Consider the following 11962-nt stretch of genomic DNA (forward strand, 5'->3'; position numbering starts at 1 on the left):
CCTTTGAAGGGGTTACAACTTCATTAGGGTTAGACTTAGTGAGATTGAAGAGGGTTGAGAGGTAGCAGAACCTCCCCTTTCCCTTTCGACGTGATTTATCCTACCTCCACGTTCCAAGAGTTTTTTGCGATTGCGAAAGAGTGAAGTACTAAGAGAGAAACTTCACTGGGGCTTAGTTGCACGAGCCACAGAGTGAAGTATTGAAGTAATCTTTAGTGCTGGGTGAGGCGTCGTGAAGTAATCCTTAGTCCTGGACCAAAAGGTTAGATATATATTAAGGAATAGGGTTTATCACTTGGAATTCCTAGAGGATCAAGAAGTCCTCCATAGTGTGAGGTGTTGAGAGTATTCTTTTCCGCCAGGGCATAGTGTAAAGGACTAGTCACGGTTGACCTTAGGTTTGGGACCATGTGTCTTTGGATCTCCATTACTCATTAAACTTCAATTAGGAGACATAATATTAGTCTTGCACTTGAAATAATAGTCCCAGGGTGAGTATTGTCCGGGTACCCCATTTTACCATCGATATCTCTCCTTATTCTTCTTACTTTCCCTTTTCTCTTTTACTTTTATTTGCATCACTCGTTCGAACTAAATCACAAATTGGTTTTCGTTCTAGCTAACTAGCAATACTTCTTGCTTCTGAACATCTATTCCCTGTGGATTCGACTACCCACTCACAGTAGTATTTTATTACTTCGATAACCCGTGCACTTGCGGTACACACACGCAAGAGGTGTGTCAGTTTAATATTTTGGCATCTCTAGGATTAAATTACAATTTCTTAAACACAATGGCATCTGGAAAATGGATTGTAAAATCATTACACGCATGAATAGATAACTCTATTGCCAAGGAAAAAATTACAAATATAGACTGGATCATTTGGAAAAATCATTGTAACTCTGTATTCAAGAAAGCAAGCCAAACTTTGATTCCATCATGGAGTACTTGGCTAGCCTTCTTCTACTTTAGATATCGTCTATCCTTACTTATGCTTTATGGGTTGACAACAAATCTAATTGTGGTTTAGGATTTTTTATTATTGCTAATCATAGACCCTTCCTTATGGCAGAATCCATAGCTACTTAACTAGACTATGCAACTAAGGCTGAGCTTGCAACTCTGATCTTTGCTTCAGAACATTGTCATAATAGAAGGTGGAAGCCTAATACAATAATGTAGGATTATACAAATGTGAATCATCTTACAATAAATTTTGAAGACTTTAGCTTGGACACTTAACTATAAGATGAAGAGATTAAAGCATCTTTTGAGAGACTTGGAGAATCCAATTATAGAAGTCATTGATAGAGATAGTAACAAGATTGCAGATCATCTAGCTCACTTTGGACAAAGAAACACCCAACTCTCTCTCTCTCTCTCTCTCTCTCTCTCTCTCTTTTGTGAAAGGAATGGAGTTGCCTCAATGGCTTTATGACATATGCATCTCTATGGGTCTAGTTGTTTGATCTTTTGTGGTTTATTTTTTTCTTCTTTTCCCTTTTTGCAGCCTTTGCTCCTCTTTGCAAAAAAGCAAAATAGTTTATGTTATTATTGGTTGGACTTAATTAACTTTTGTTGTCATTTCAATATGTTACTAAATGCCTATTTCCTCTTTCAAATGTGTGCGACATATTACTACTAACTTGAATTAATATTTATAACTTAAACAAAAAATAAATATTCTATAAAAAATCTTAAAATTAATTTCCTTCTACCATGCTAACAATAGAAAACTTCTTGCTATATTATCAACATAAAGTAATTTTCATCACACACTTACTCACATTGATATTTTCACTATTTATTATTTTTGTTTGAGGAATGACATTCATATCTATGTAATCAAATTCCATGTATAACTTATAGAACAAGGGCAAGAAAGTGAAATAATTACCTTACTTCTATTACACATAGTTTTTCTTCCTAAAAAAAACAAATATAAATTCGTGAACAATCTCTTTACTTTTCCAAATTTACCCTTTTAGTCTCTTTACTTTAAATTGTAATCTTTTAGTCTCTTTACTATTTTAATTCAGCCATGTCAATTCTCCTAAACCTTAAACCCTAACCCTAAACTCTTAAGAAGGGGGAACTGATATGGCTCACATAAAAGTAGTAGAGGGACTAACAGGTTACAATTTAATGTAATTGACTAAAAGGGTAAGTTTGAAAAAAATAGAAGGTCTGTTTAGAGAATTATACCTAAAAAAATTATATCCAATATAATGAAGAATTTTTATTATTCTTTATGACCATTAAGAAGAACAATATTTATAAGCAGAAAATACATAATGATTATTTATAAAAGTAAAAAATATATAATATATATAAATGCATTCACAATGATATCATTTATACTTGGGAAAAGTACAAAAAAAAACCTTGTGATTTCCCAGATTTGCAAAATAAGGAACGATGTTTTTTTTTCTTCTATGATGTGTAGTTTCCCATATTTGCAAAAGGGGTAAACCCGTCAACGGTGTTAATTTTGTCATTTTTTTATAGGGCCAAAATCATCCATTCATATAAAAAACCGCCATGTGGTATAAAAAAATGAATTTTCAACATGTTTTTGTTTGATTTTTGGAATTTAAGTTTTTTTTATTTAGTAGAATTTTGGAAGAGATTAATAAACTTAAAAAAATATATATTTTTATGTCATATAAGTTAGTTTTTAAATAAAATGGCGATTTTGGCCATTTGAGTTAACACCGTTAATGACTTAGTAACGGTTTAACCCTTTTTTGTAAATCTGAAAGACCACACATCATAGAATCGAAAAAAACCTCATTCTTTATTTTGCAAATCGCAGAAACCACGAGGGATTTTTTTTGTACTTTCCATTTCTACTTTGATAACAACTAATTATCACAAATTTAGCACAATATATGGCAAAAATATTTTCCATTCATCTTATATTCTATCTTGAATATATATATATATATATATTACTTTTTTTGACTAATAGGCGACAAGCGCCCCCATTTAAGGGATTGCCAAAGGGACAAACAAGTATGGAGGTGCACCTGTTATGGTGGCTTATAGACCTTCTAGGAAAATCCCCCTGCTTTGTAATCCTGGAGGGGTGAAATCACTGTTTCCCTCACAAGTACAGGAATAGCACTAGACACAAGTGTATAGTACATGTATAGTACTGCTCGGGGAAGAATTCAAACCCTTGCCTTCCCTCTTGCACTCTTGTGGTATACCATTGGGCTATCCAATCGGTCACTCACTCACACACACACACACACACACACACACACACACACACACACATATTACTTAAAATGCAATTTCAAAATAAAATTCATAAGCAACTATAAATTTATATTTACATCAGAAAATCTAAAAGGAGGTACTTAAAGTCATCATAGTAATAATAGATCTTCAAAATAGATGCTATTACAAAGATAAATAAACCCTAATTTTTATTCCTCTGGGGGATCATCATTCAAATCTGGAATCACAGGACGATTCTCTAGATGCCCTCTATTATCCATTTCTGGACGAGTAGTAGGGCGTGGTTGAATCCTCTGAGATGCACCAAATTGAGCAGTATGTCCAAGTCCAGTAACAAAGCCATTAATTCCGCCACAACACAGCCCGCAATCAGTTGGAAAACTAGGGTAGTAGTATCGCCATTGATTGTCGACCCAACCAATAGATCTGACACATCCAGTTTCTTGATCAATTATCACCATCCTTTGAAAATCGACAAGGCATTGGCATCCATCAATCTCTATAGCAATTTGGGGTATTCGCGTAATGAAAGCCCTTCTCAGTATTCTTATTGTTGCATTTGGAAATAAGGTCCAGCCAACTTTTCCTGTACGACAAACATTATTAAAGAAAAATATAAAATGAACCATTGAACTTTCTGAGAAGTTCCTAAAATTTGTAAAAAAAAATTGGTGGAAAAGCGGGTGGGAAGGTGGAGGCATGGTGAAAGAAAGAACAATCTTATTATTTTGTAAGACGCTTTGACTTGGTGAAACGTTGAAGTATCCTCCCACTTTTATAGAGGACCGATGCCTCGACTTCATTAATTCATATTTATCACCAATTAAATTTTGTCCAAAAAAGGCATGTTTATTAAGAGGAATTTATTCGAGTTAATTATGAGCATTGACTCTCAAAATTTGAATTAAAATTTTTAAATTTAAATTTATTCAAAATTTTTAATTCATACCAATGGAAAAAGTTTTTGAAACCGCTATTTTTGGTGAGTTGTGACCTTACTTCTTTATCCATCCTCTCATAAACCATAAAAATTAAATTATACATATATTATGAAAATAGAACTTCATTTGTTATCATCAAATTGAAAAAAATCATAGAATAAGAAAAGATCTTAAATATATAAATTGTATATGTGTTCGAATAAAAGTACTATAGTATGAAATTTAAATATTGAATCTTCGAAAATCTTTTCTAAGTTGAAATCATCCATCATAAAATATATGTTATATTCAATGGAATGGACCCATAAACAAATAATTGTAAATATTTAAAGCTTATCTTTTAACACGCAAGTCCTCTTTTGAAGCCAAAAAATTTAGTAGGTCACTAAATTATAGTCTATTTTCGCTTTGGTCATCGAACTTCAATTTAAATCAAAGTGGTCACCTAACTTTTATTTGGTTTTTCTGGATAGTCACTTGAGGGATTCCAACCCCATTTGATTATGTGGCCACTGGAAAATCTAAGTCAGTATCCTTAAGCCACGCCATTAAGTCTGTTTAGCATCTCTAAGTGTGGTATTTTGGTTTTCCTTCTTTTGTAGAGTGCAAGATTTTGGTCTTTTCTTGTGTGTTAATTTGATGTTTTGGTCAAGTTTTTTTTTGTATTTAGCTTGGTGCATCTTGTTGATCTCTTTGGAGTGTGTATCCGAAGATTTAGAGGTATGTGGATTGTGCACAGCGGCCTCATGTGCGGCCGCACACCAAGCTATACATGCATGTGGGGTGTCTTTTTAAATGCTTTTGAATGTCTTTTGCTTGAGTTTATTCTCCCTTACTCTCTCATCCTCTCCTCCTCTCATCCTTTGCTATTCTTTGGAAGATTAAGGTTTGGTTTGGTCGATCTTTTAGTCTTGGTAGTGGTGCTTGAATAACAATCCATCTTTTCTCATGGTAAGCTCTCACTCTCTCCTTTCTTCTTTCTTCTTGCTTGGATGGATGGTTGAAGCTAGGGTTAGATTTGGAGCTTAAAATAGAGCTTAATTCTTGTTCTTCTTCTTGCTTATTGTGGTTAGAAATTTAGAGGAGTGTTTAGATTGCATTGTATTCCTTCGATCTAGTGGAATACATGAATCTTCTCCTTCCTTGTTTTCGTGGTAATTGTAGCACCAAACCCATCTAGAATTCCTTGGCCATTGTTATTAGCTTTGAGGGTTTAGAGAGGTTGAATCTTGGTAGAATCCTTGGGAAGAGATGCTTAGTAAACCCTAGGTGCATACTTTCCATCTTGAGGAGTTTTCTTCATCCTTGTGTTGAGTTTTCTTTGGTTTTGATCCATTGTTTTGATTGGCTTGTTTTAGGAGATGAGGCAATGACCAAGTGTAAAGGACCGATAGAGGTTTAACACCTGAGTAGTGTGGGTCACCAAGTTTGTGAGTGGGATGATTGAATTACATGGATTATAATGTCATGCATGATTTATTTTACTTAATTATCCTCTACTTTAAATGGTATTTGACTTATTGAGACATTCCTTAAAAATTATTTATGATGTTTGAAAGTGTTATTTCGATGTTTAAATGTTATATTGATCTTGAATGATTTTATTGAAAATTTTGTAAATGTGCATTACTTGTGTTGCAAAAACCTTGTTTCTTGAAAGGTATATGTAAATGTTGAATGCAAGTGACTTGATGCTTGAGAAAAAATTGTGTTCATGTTGAAACTCGTATTTAGATGAATCAATGTTTTCAAATTATTTGGTCCCCGAGTGGAAGCTTGTTCATGTGGAAATTATGAAATCTAAATGAGATTTTGGTACATTATGTTGAATTGTATATTGGGCCTTCGGGCAATATTATGGTTTGACGGTTTGGATGGTGTCATGGAGCTGAGCTCCCATACTTGCTATAGTAAGAGAGTATCTACAGGCCGACCTAGTTGGCTGGCATGGAGAACTCAATTAAAGTAACACCCTTTATGGATGCGCCTAGAGAACCTGAAATATGTCCATGGTTGGGCACCCGAGTTACCACACGGGTTCCCCAATGGCTAACACCAAGAGACAATTATCTTGGTGGCTTCAAATCTATCCATGGGAATGATTAGAGATGGAGGGTTTCTTGAGGCTATCCACTCTATTAATAATTTTGACATGTTTTTTCCTAAAACATTGTTTCCTTGAACTTGTTAGAAAAACGATGTTTACTTGAGATGAAACTTTGTTTTGATTATCCTATGCTCTAAAATACTATCATTTGTGCATATTTATCTCGGTGGACATCAGCTTGATACTATACTTGGTATTTTCATGTTTTTGGGAGCAACTATTCTTTCTTGAACATTTTTACTGTTATACTATCTATACTCTTGAATGCATGATTTTACAGATCCGTGATAATCCCCTCACTGAGTAACCTAGTTATTTACCCCCTCTATTCTCTTTCTAGGTGATAGTATACCGTAGCTGTGTGGACACGTCGTGCTTCTCATGAGTTCATTTTCGGTGCAATTACTTGGAGTTCTTTGTATGTTTATTTCCAGTGCATGGCATGGATTAAGTGGGATCCATTAGTGTTTTTGTTGACTTGTTTGCACTCATTTCTTTTCTTTGGAAACCTCAGTATTTGGTGTTGTCTAAGCTATTGTATGAGAAACCATACTTAGGGCTTGCTTTTTTGTTATGATTATGCATCTTCTTGTGTGATTTGGTGTGTTGTTTTATTCTCCCTTGTTGTTATAATGATTATTCACAGGAAACAAGTTAGCCTAATGATGATTTAAGGTTAAGGCAATGTTCACCATCCCTTAGATTGTCATGGTGGTATGTTGCACATTGGGCCCGTGGGTTGGGGCGTGGCATATTTTAGTGGTATCATAGCCCTGGTTTAGGTTTAGACTGTATGACTTAGGTCTAGAGTCTACTTATCGATTGGGTCTAGTAATTGAATCATTTATTATTGTAAATAGTGGATCCCAATAGAGTCCAGCATGTGGAATTTCTCTTTTTAAAGGTTGGTATATATTTCTTTCAGTAATCATGACAGCACAACGTTCACGCGCATCATGGGAGAGTTACTCCCTCCGCTAATCCTACACTCAGAGCACTGTGAGGTGGGATGCGAGGAGTTCCATCTCCACCCTCATCTCCATCACCACCTAGGTACGAGGCCATCTTAGGACATCAGCCTGTAGTGGCAACTATACTGCATGCCCCTGAGGTTTCAGGATCTGTACTAATACCTGGTTCTGCACTAACTCCTGAGGAATTTTAAGTCTTCAGGATATACTGGGTTACTAAGGGACGGTACCCTACTTATCAGGAGTATTAGGATTTCTTGGATTATTGGAGGAATTTTAGAGGACATGCTCAGACTGTCTAGGTACCCGCATCAATACCATCACCCATATCGATAGCTCAGCAAACACCAACAGAGAACAGTTGACCCAGTCAGATCCTGGCTCTGTCCAAACTCCTAAAGGAAGCTCAACAGCTAGGATGTGGTACTTTTAATGGCACCAGCGATGCCATGATATCTAAAGAGTGGCTCAAAAGGGTAATTGCCACTTTTGATGATATGGGTTTGGATGACGAGATGAGACTCAAGGTTGTAACTAGACTATTAGAGAACAGAGAGTGGATATGGTGGCAGAGTTAGAAGAGCCGATCCTTAGGCCAGGTGACTTGGTCAGATTTCTTGTGTGAGTTTGGTGATGAGTACTACACTCGATTCTACAGTGATTAGAAGAGGCATGAGTTTATGAAGTTGATTCAGGGGAACATTACAGTAACAGAATATGAGTCAGAATTGAAGGATTTGGCTAGCTTTGTTCCTGAGTTAGCACCTATAGAGGAAGTACTTTGCTCTAAATTTGAAGGAGTTTTGAATCTAGACATTAGACAGAGAATGGCAGCTACAGGCACCCAAATCTTTAAGAAGGTTGTGCAGACAACCTTAAGGGTAGAGTAGTTGGTTAAAGAGGGTAAGCGAGTTCGGGAGAACATTTCTAAGAGAAGGAATTCGGAGATGGGATAATTTTCCAAGAAGAGCATTAGTGAGGGCTCTTCTAAGGGCACTTTTGCATCAGACACTATTAGATCTCCACCACCTATAATTAGTGATCAACAGGGTTCTGTATGTTATAGATGTACTCCTAGTTTCTAGCTCTTCACAAATGCTTTCAGTGTGGTCAGACTGGACACTTGAGATCAACATTACCGAAGTTGGGATGAGGAGGATCTAGGCCACCATCATAGGGTCACCTTAGCTATTCTAGAGGTGTACAATTAGTAGTATCTACTCCATCCGCTACCAAATCCAGAGTTGCTAGTAATGCTCCATAGGTAGGGACCCAGCGGACATATACTAAAGCTTAGACCAGAGGTTTTGCCATGACAAAAGAGAAGGTTGAATGTCACCCTAATGTGATCATATGTATGCTATCAATTTTCCAGCATGACACTTATGTATTGATTGATTATGGGTAAGAGTGTTCTTTTATTAGCAATGCATTTTCATGTCATACCGATAGCCTACCTTCTCCCGTAGCTTGTGAGTTAGTGATACAGATTCCTCTTGGCGATGAGGTAGTAAGGAGTTTGGTGTACTAGGAATGATGCATGTTAATCAGTGAAGTGGTCTTGGAAGAAAACTTGATTCCTTTGGAGATTAAGCATTTTGACACCATTCTCGGTATGAATTGGCTTGGTAGGCATCATGCCTCCATTAATTACTTCAAAAAGGAAATGACCTTTTAAGGGCCTTTTGAGATTTCAATGGTTAGAACTCTCCCATCATGTTTGACCTCATCTCTCAAAGTAAGGAAGTTGGTGAGTAAGGGGTTCCAAGTGTACCTAGCTCACGTGGTGGATTCTTGAGTTATGGAGCTAATGTTGGAAAATGAGCCAGTGGTGGAAGAGTTTTTTGATGTGTTTCCAGAGTCATGAGTGTAAAAATGTTCATGTATTTTATATAAATTTGTATACTCAATTGGCATGTATTAGAACTATATTATGGAATTTTATGCAAATTATAGTGTATTGTGCATAACATGCTTAGGGTAGTGCTTAAAGATGAGAGAGAGCCAAAAGAAGCATTTCAAACCTTAAACGATGAAGTTGGAGCTCTCTCATCATCATTAGAACAAGGAGAAGGCAAACTAGGTAGCTTACGAGCAGCTTACAGTCATCTTTACAGCCGAAAATCAATTCTAGAAGACATTGCTAGTATGCTTATGCCCGAAAGGGGATCAGAGCCAATTCAGAGGACCTTATAGGCAAGGCTTGCGCTTGTAAGGACAATCCAGAGGAGCTTATGACCACAACATACGCCCGTAAGGGTAGTTGTAAGGAGTAAAACACTCAAGCTTACGGTCCAGTACTTACCACTATAAGCTGGACCGCAACACAAACAAAAGACCTTACATACAGGGGCTTACGACCGTAAGTCACCTGAAAGGCTCGCGACCATCTCTTCTAGCTCCCTTACTGCCTAGTCCTTACCCTTGTAAGCAGCCCATAAGCAGTCAGGTATAAATAGAACTTATGAGAATTTTTAGGGCCTATTTTATTCTTTTATTCTTTGGAGGTGATTCTTAAAGGAGAGGTTGAGGAAGATAAAGGGTGAATCTCCAGCACCCAGGGAGAAATTTCAATGGGGATTTGGCTCTATATTCAAGGGGATTGAAGATCGTAGCTATCCAGCTTATCTTGGCACTGTGCGTGGAAGCTTCTTCAGTGATTCTTCACCCTAAGGATTGAAAGGGTGTTTTCATGAATCTCATAGTTTCCTCTTTTCTTTGTATCTTGAATACTTGGATTCCATTAATGGAGGGCTAATTTGTAGATGTTGGACATAATTAAACTCTTGGGTTTGTTGGATCTTTGATGCTTTAATTGATTTTTTATTTGCAATCATATCTATTTGAGTCTAATTATGTAATTGAATGCTTGATTGCTAATGAGGTGAAAGCCCTAGCTATCATACCTTGTATTGCTACATGACGAGAAAAAATTGCCACCTAGCATAGACTTGCCACAATTCGAGAGAATAGTGGGCACACCTCTAGTTAGGGTATCTAGTAGACTTTGTCTTCCACAATCCTTCCGAGTGGATTGATGATAATTTTCATGCTCTTTGCAATCATGTTTAGCAGATTGTAGGAGAAATTGCATTTTCGCTCTGTATTTAGATTAGGGGTAATCTCTCTCTTTAGCGGGAGATTATCTACTTAAGAGATTATCATTAGTCCATAATAAGCTTTTATAGAATGTTAATGTGATTGTGTGGATGTCTGTATCAGCTCTACACCTATTCAGTTGCATTTCACTTGAGAAATTAGCATTTTGTATATTTCTAGAAACCTTTCAGTTCAAATAGGATTGCATGTTTAGACAACCATTGTCTTGTGCCTTATAACGCTAGAGGGATGCTATGCCTGGACATCGCTTTCTTCCTTGATTTCTCTCCTATTACCTTCCATATTTTTTAATGTTCTTTTGTTTTTACTCATACATACATCACTCGATTGTTTAGGCTAATATTACAATTTAGAGTCATCACTAGTGCTCACCTCCTTCCATGTGGACCGACACTTTGCATTTTACACACACTCTATTATGTGATCGACACGTATGCCTGCGTCCCTATCAAGTTTTTGGTACCATTTCCGGGGAAGGATAGTGATATTATGAACACTTGATTATCCATCACTTTAGCTATTTCTTTTTTTCTTCTCTGATTTCTTTTGTTTTTCCTTTTAATTTTTTGATTGTTTCTCTTTTGTTTGATTGCAGTGTATGCCCCCGAAGGGTAAATCACCAAGATTGGTAGAAGATGAGAATAGTGCAGAAAGAGTGATTAGAACCAGATTAAGAATAACTCTATTAAATGAAACAGGATCTTTGACAGTGCATATTGAGGGTGAGCAGTTGGACACCATGGCAGATCAAGGGAATTGGCATAGGACCCTTTCAGATTATGCTCACCCCACTCTTGATGGTTCTCAATCAAGTATACTGCATCCACTAGTTACAGCAAACAACTTTGATCTTAAACCTGTGTTTGTATAGATGGTTCAGAATTTAATACAGATCCATGGATTACTGGACGAGGATCCTAACACTCATATTAGGGGATTACTCGAATTATGTAACATACTTAAGATCAGCAACATTTTTGATGATGCCACCAGTCTCCACTTATTCCCATTCTTACTAAAAGGAAGAGTTAAACATTGGCTTTAGGCCCTTCCTAGAGCATCTATCACGACTTGGGAACAGCTTGTCAGAGCATTCTTGCCCCGCTATTTCCCTTTTGGAAGAATGACCAAGTTGCGTCTAGAGATTACAGCTTATTCACACTTGGACACTGAATCATTATTTGAGGCATGGGAGAGATTTAAAGACTTGTAAAGGAAATGCCCTCATCATAACCTCCTTGAGTGAATAGAAGTTCAAAATTTTGATCAAGAACTCAATCAGAGTACACAACAGCTTATTGATTTGGTAGAGGAAGGATCGCTTGGTAGTAAGACCCACGAGGTAGCCAAGCAGTTGATTAAGAAGATAGCCATGAACAACTATTAATGGAATTTGAGAGGCAAATCAGTAGTAAAGCCACCTGGGATGATCGAAGTTAGTGAAGTCACAGCAATAGCACACCAAGTGGAAGCTTTGAGTAGAAAGATTGACAATTTGTCTACTCAGAAGTCAGCTATAGTCATGGCGTGTGACACATGTGGGAAAGGACATACCTCAATAGATTATTCCATTG

At 36.7% G+C, this 11962-nt stretch overlaps 1 non-coding gene across 1 annotated transcript; it reads right to left on the reverse strand.

Annotated features, from left to right (window-relative positions):
• Positions 1-11517: 11517 nt before the first annotated feature.
• LOC120266018 lies at positions 11518-11624 on the reverse strand. Its single transcript, XR_005537861.1, has one exon. It is a non-coding gene; the product is annotated as a small nucleolar RNA R71 (small nucleolar RNA).
• Positions 11625-11962: the final 338 nt, after the last annotated feature.

Source organism: Dioscorea cayenensis, chromosome 7 (assembly GCF_009730915.1).
Source record: "Dioscorea cayenensis subsp. rotundata cultivar TDr96_F1 chromosome 7, TDr96_F1_v2_PseudoChromosome.rev07_lg8_w22 25.fasta, whole genome shotgun sequence".
Taxonomy (NCBI): Eukaryota; Viridiplantae; Streptophyta; class Magnoliopsida; order Dioscoreales; family Dioscoreaceae; genus Dioscorea; species Dioscorea cayenensis.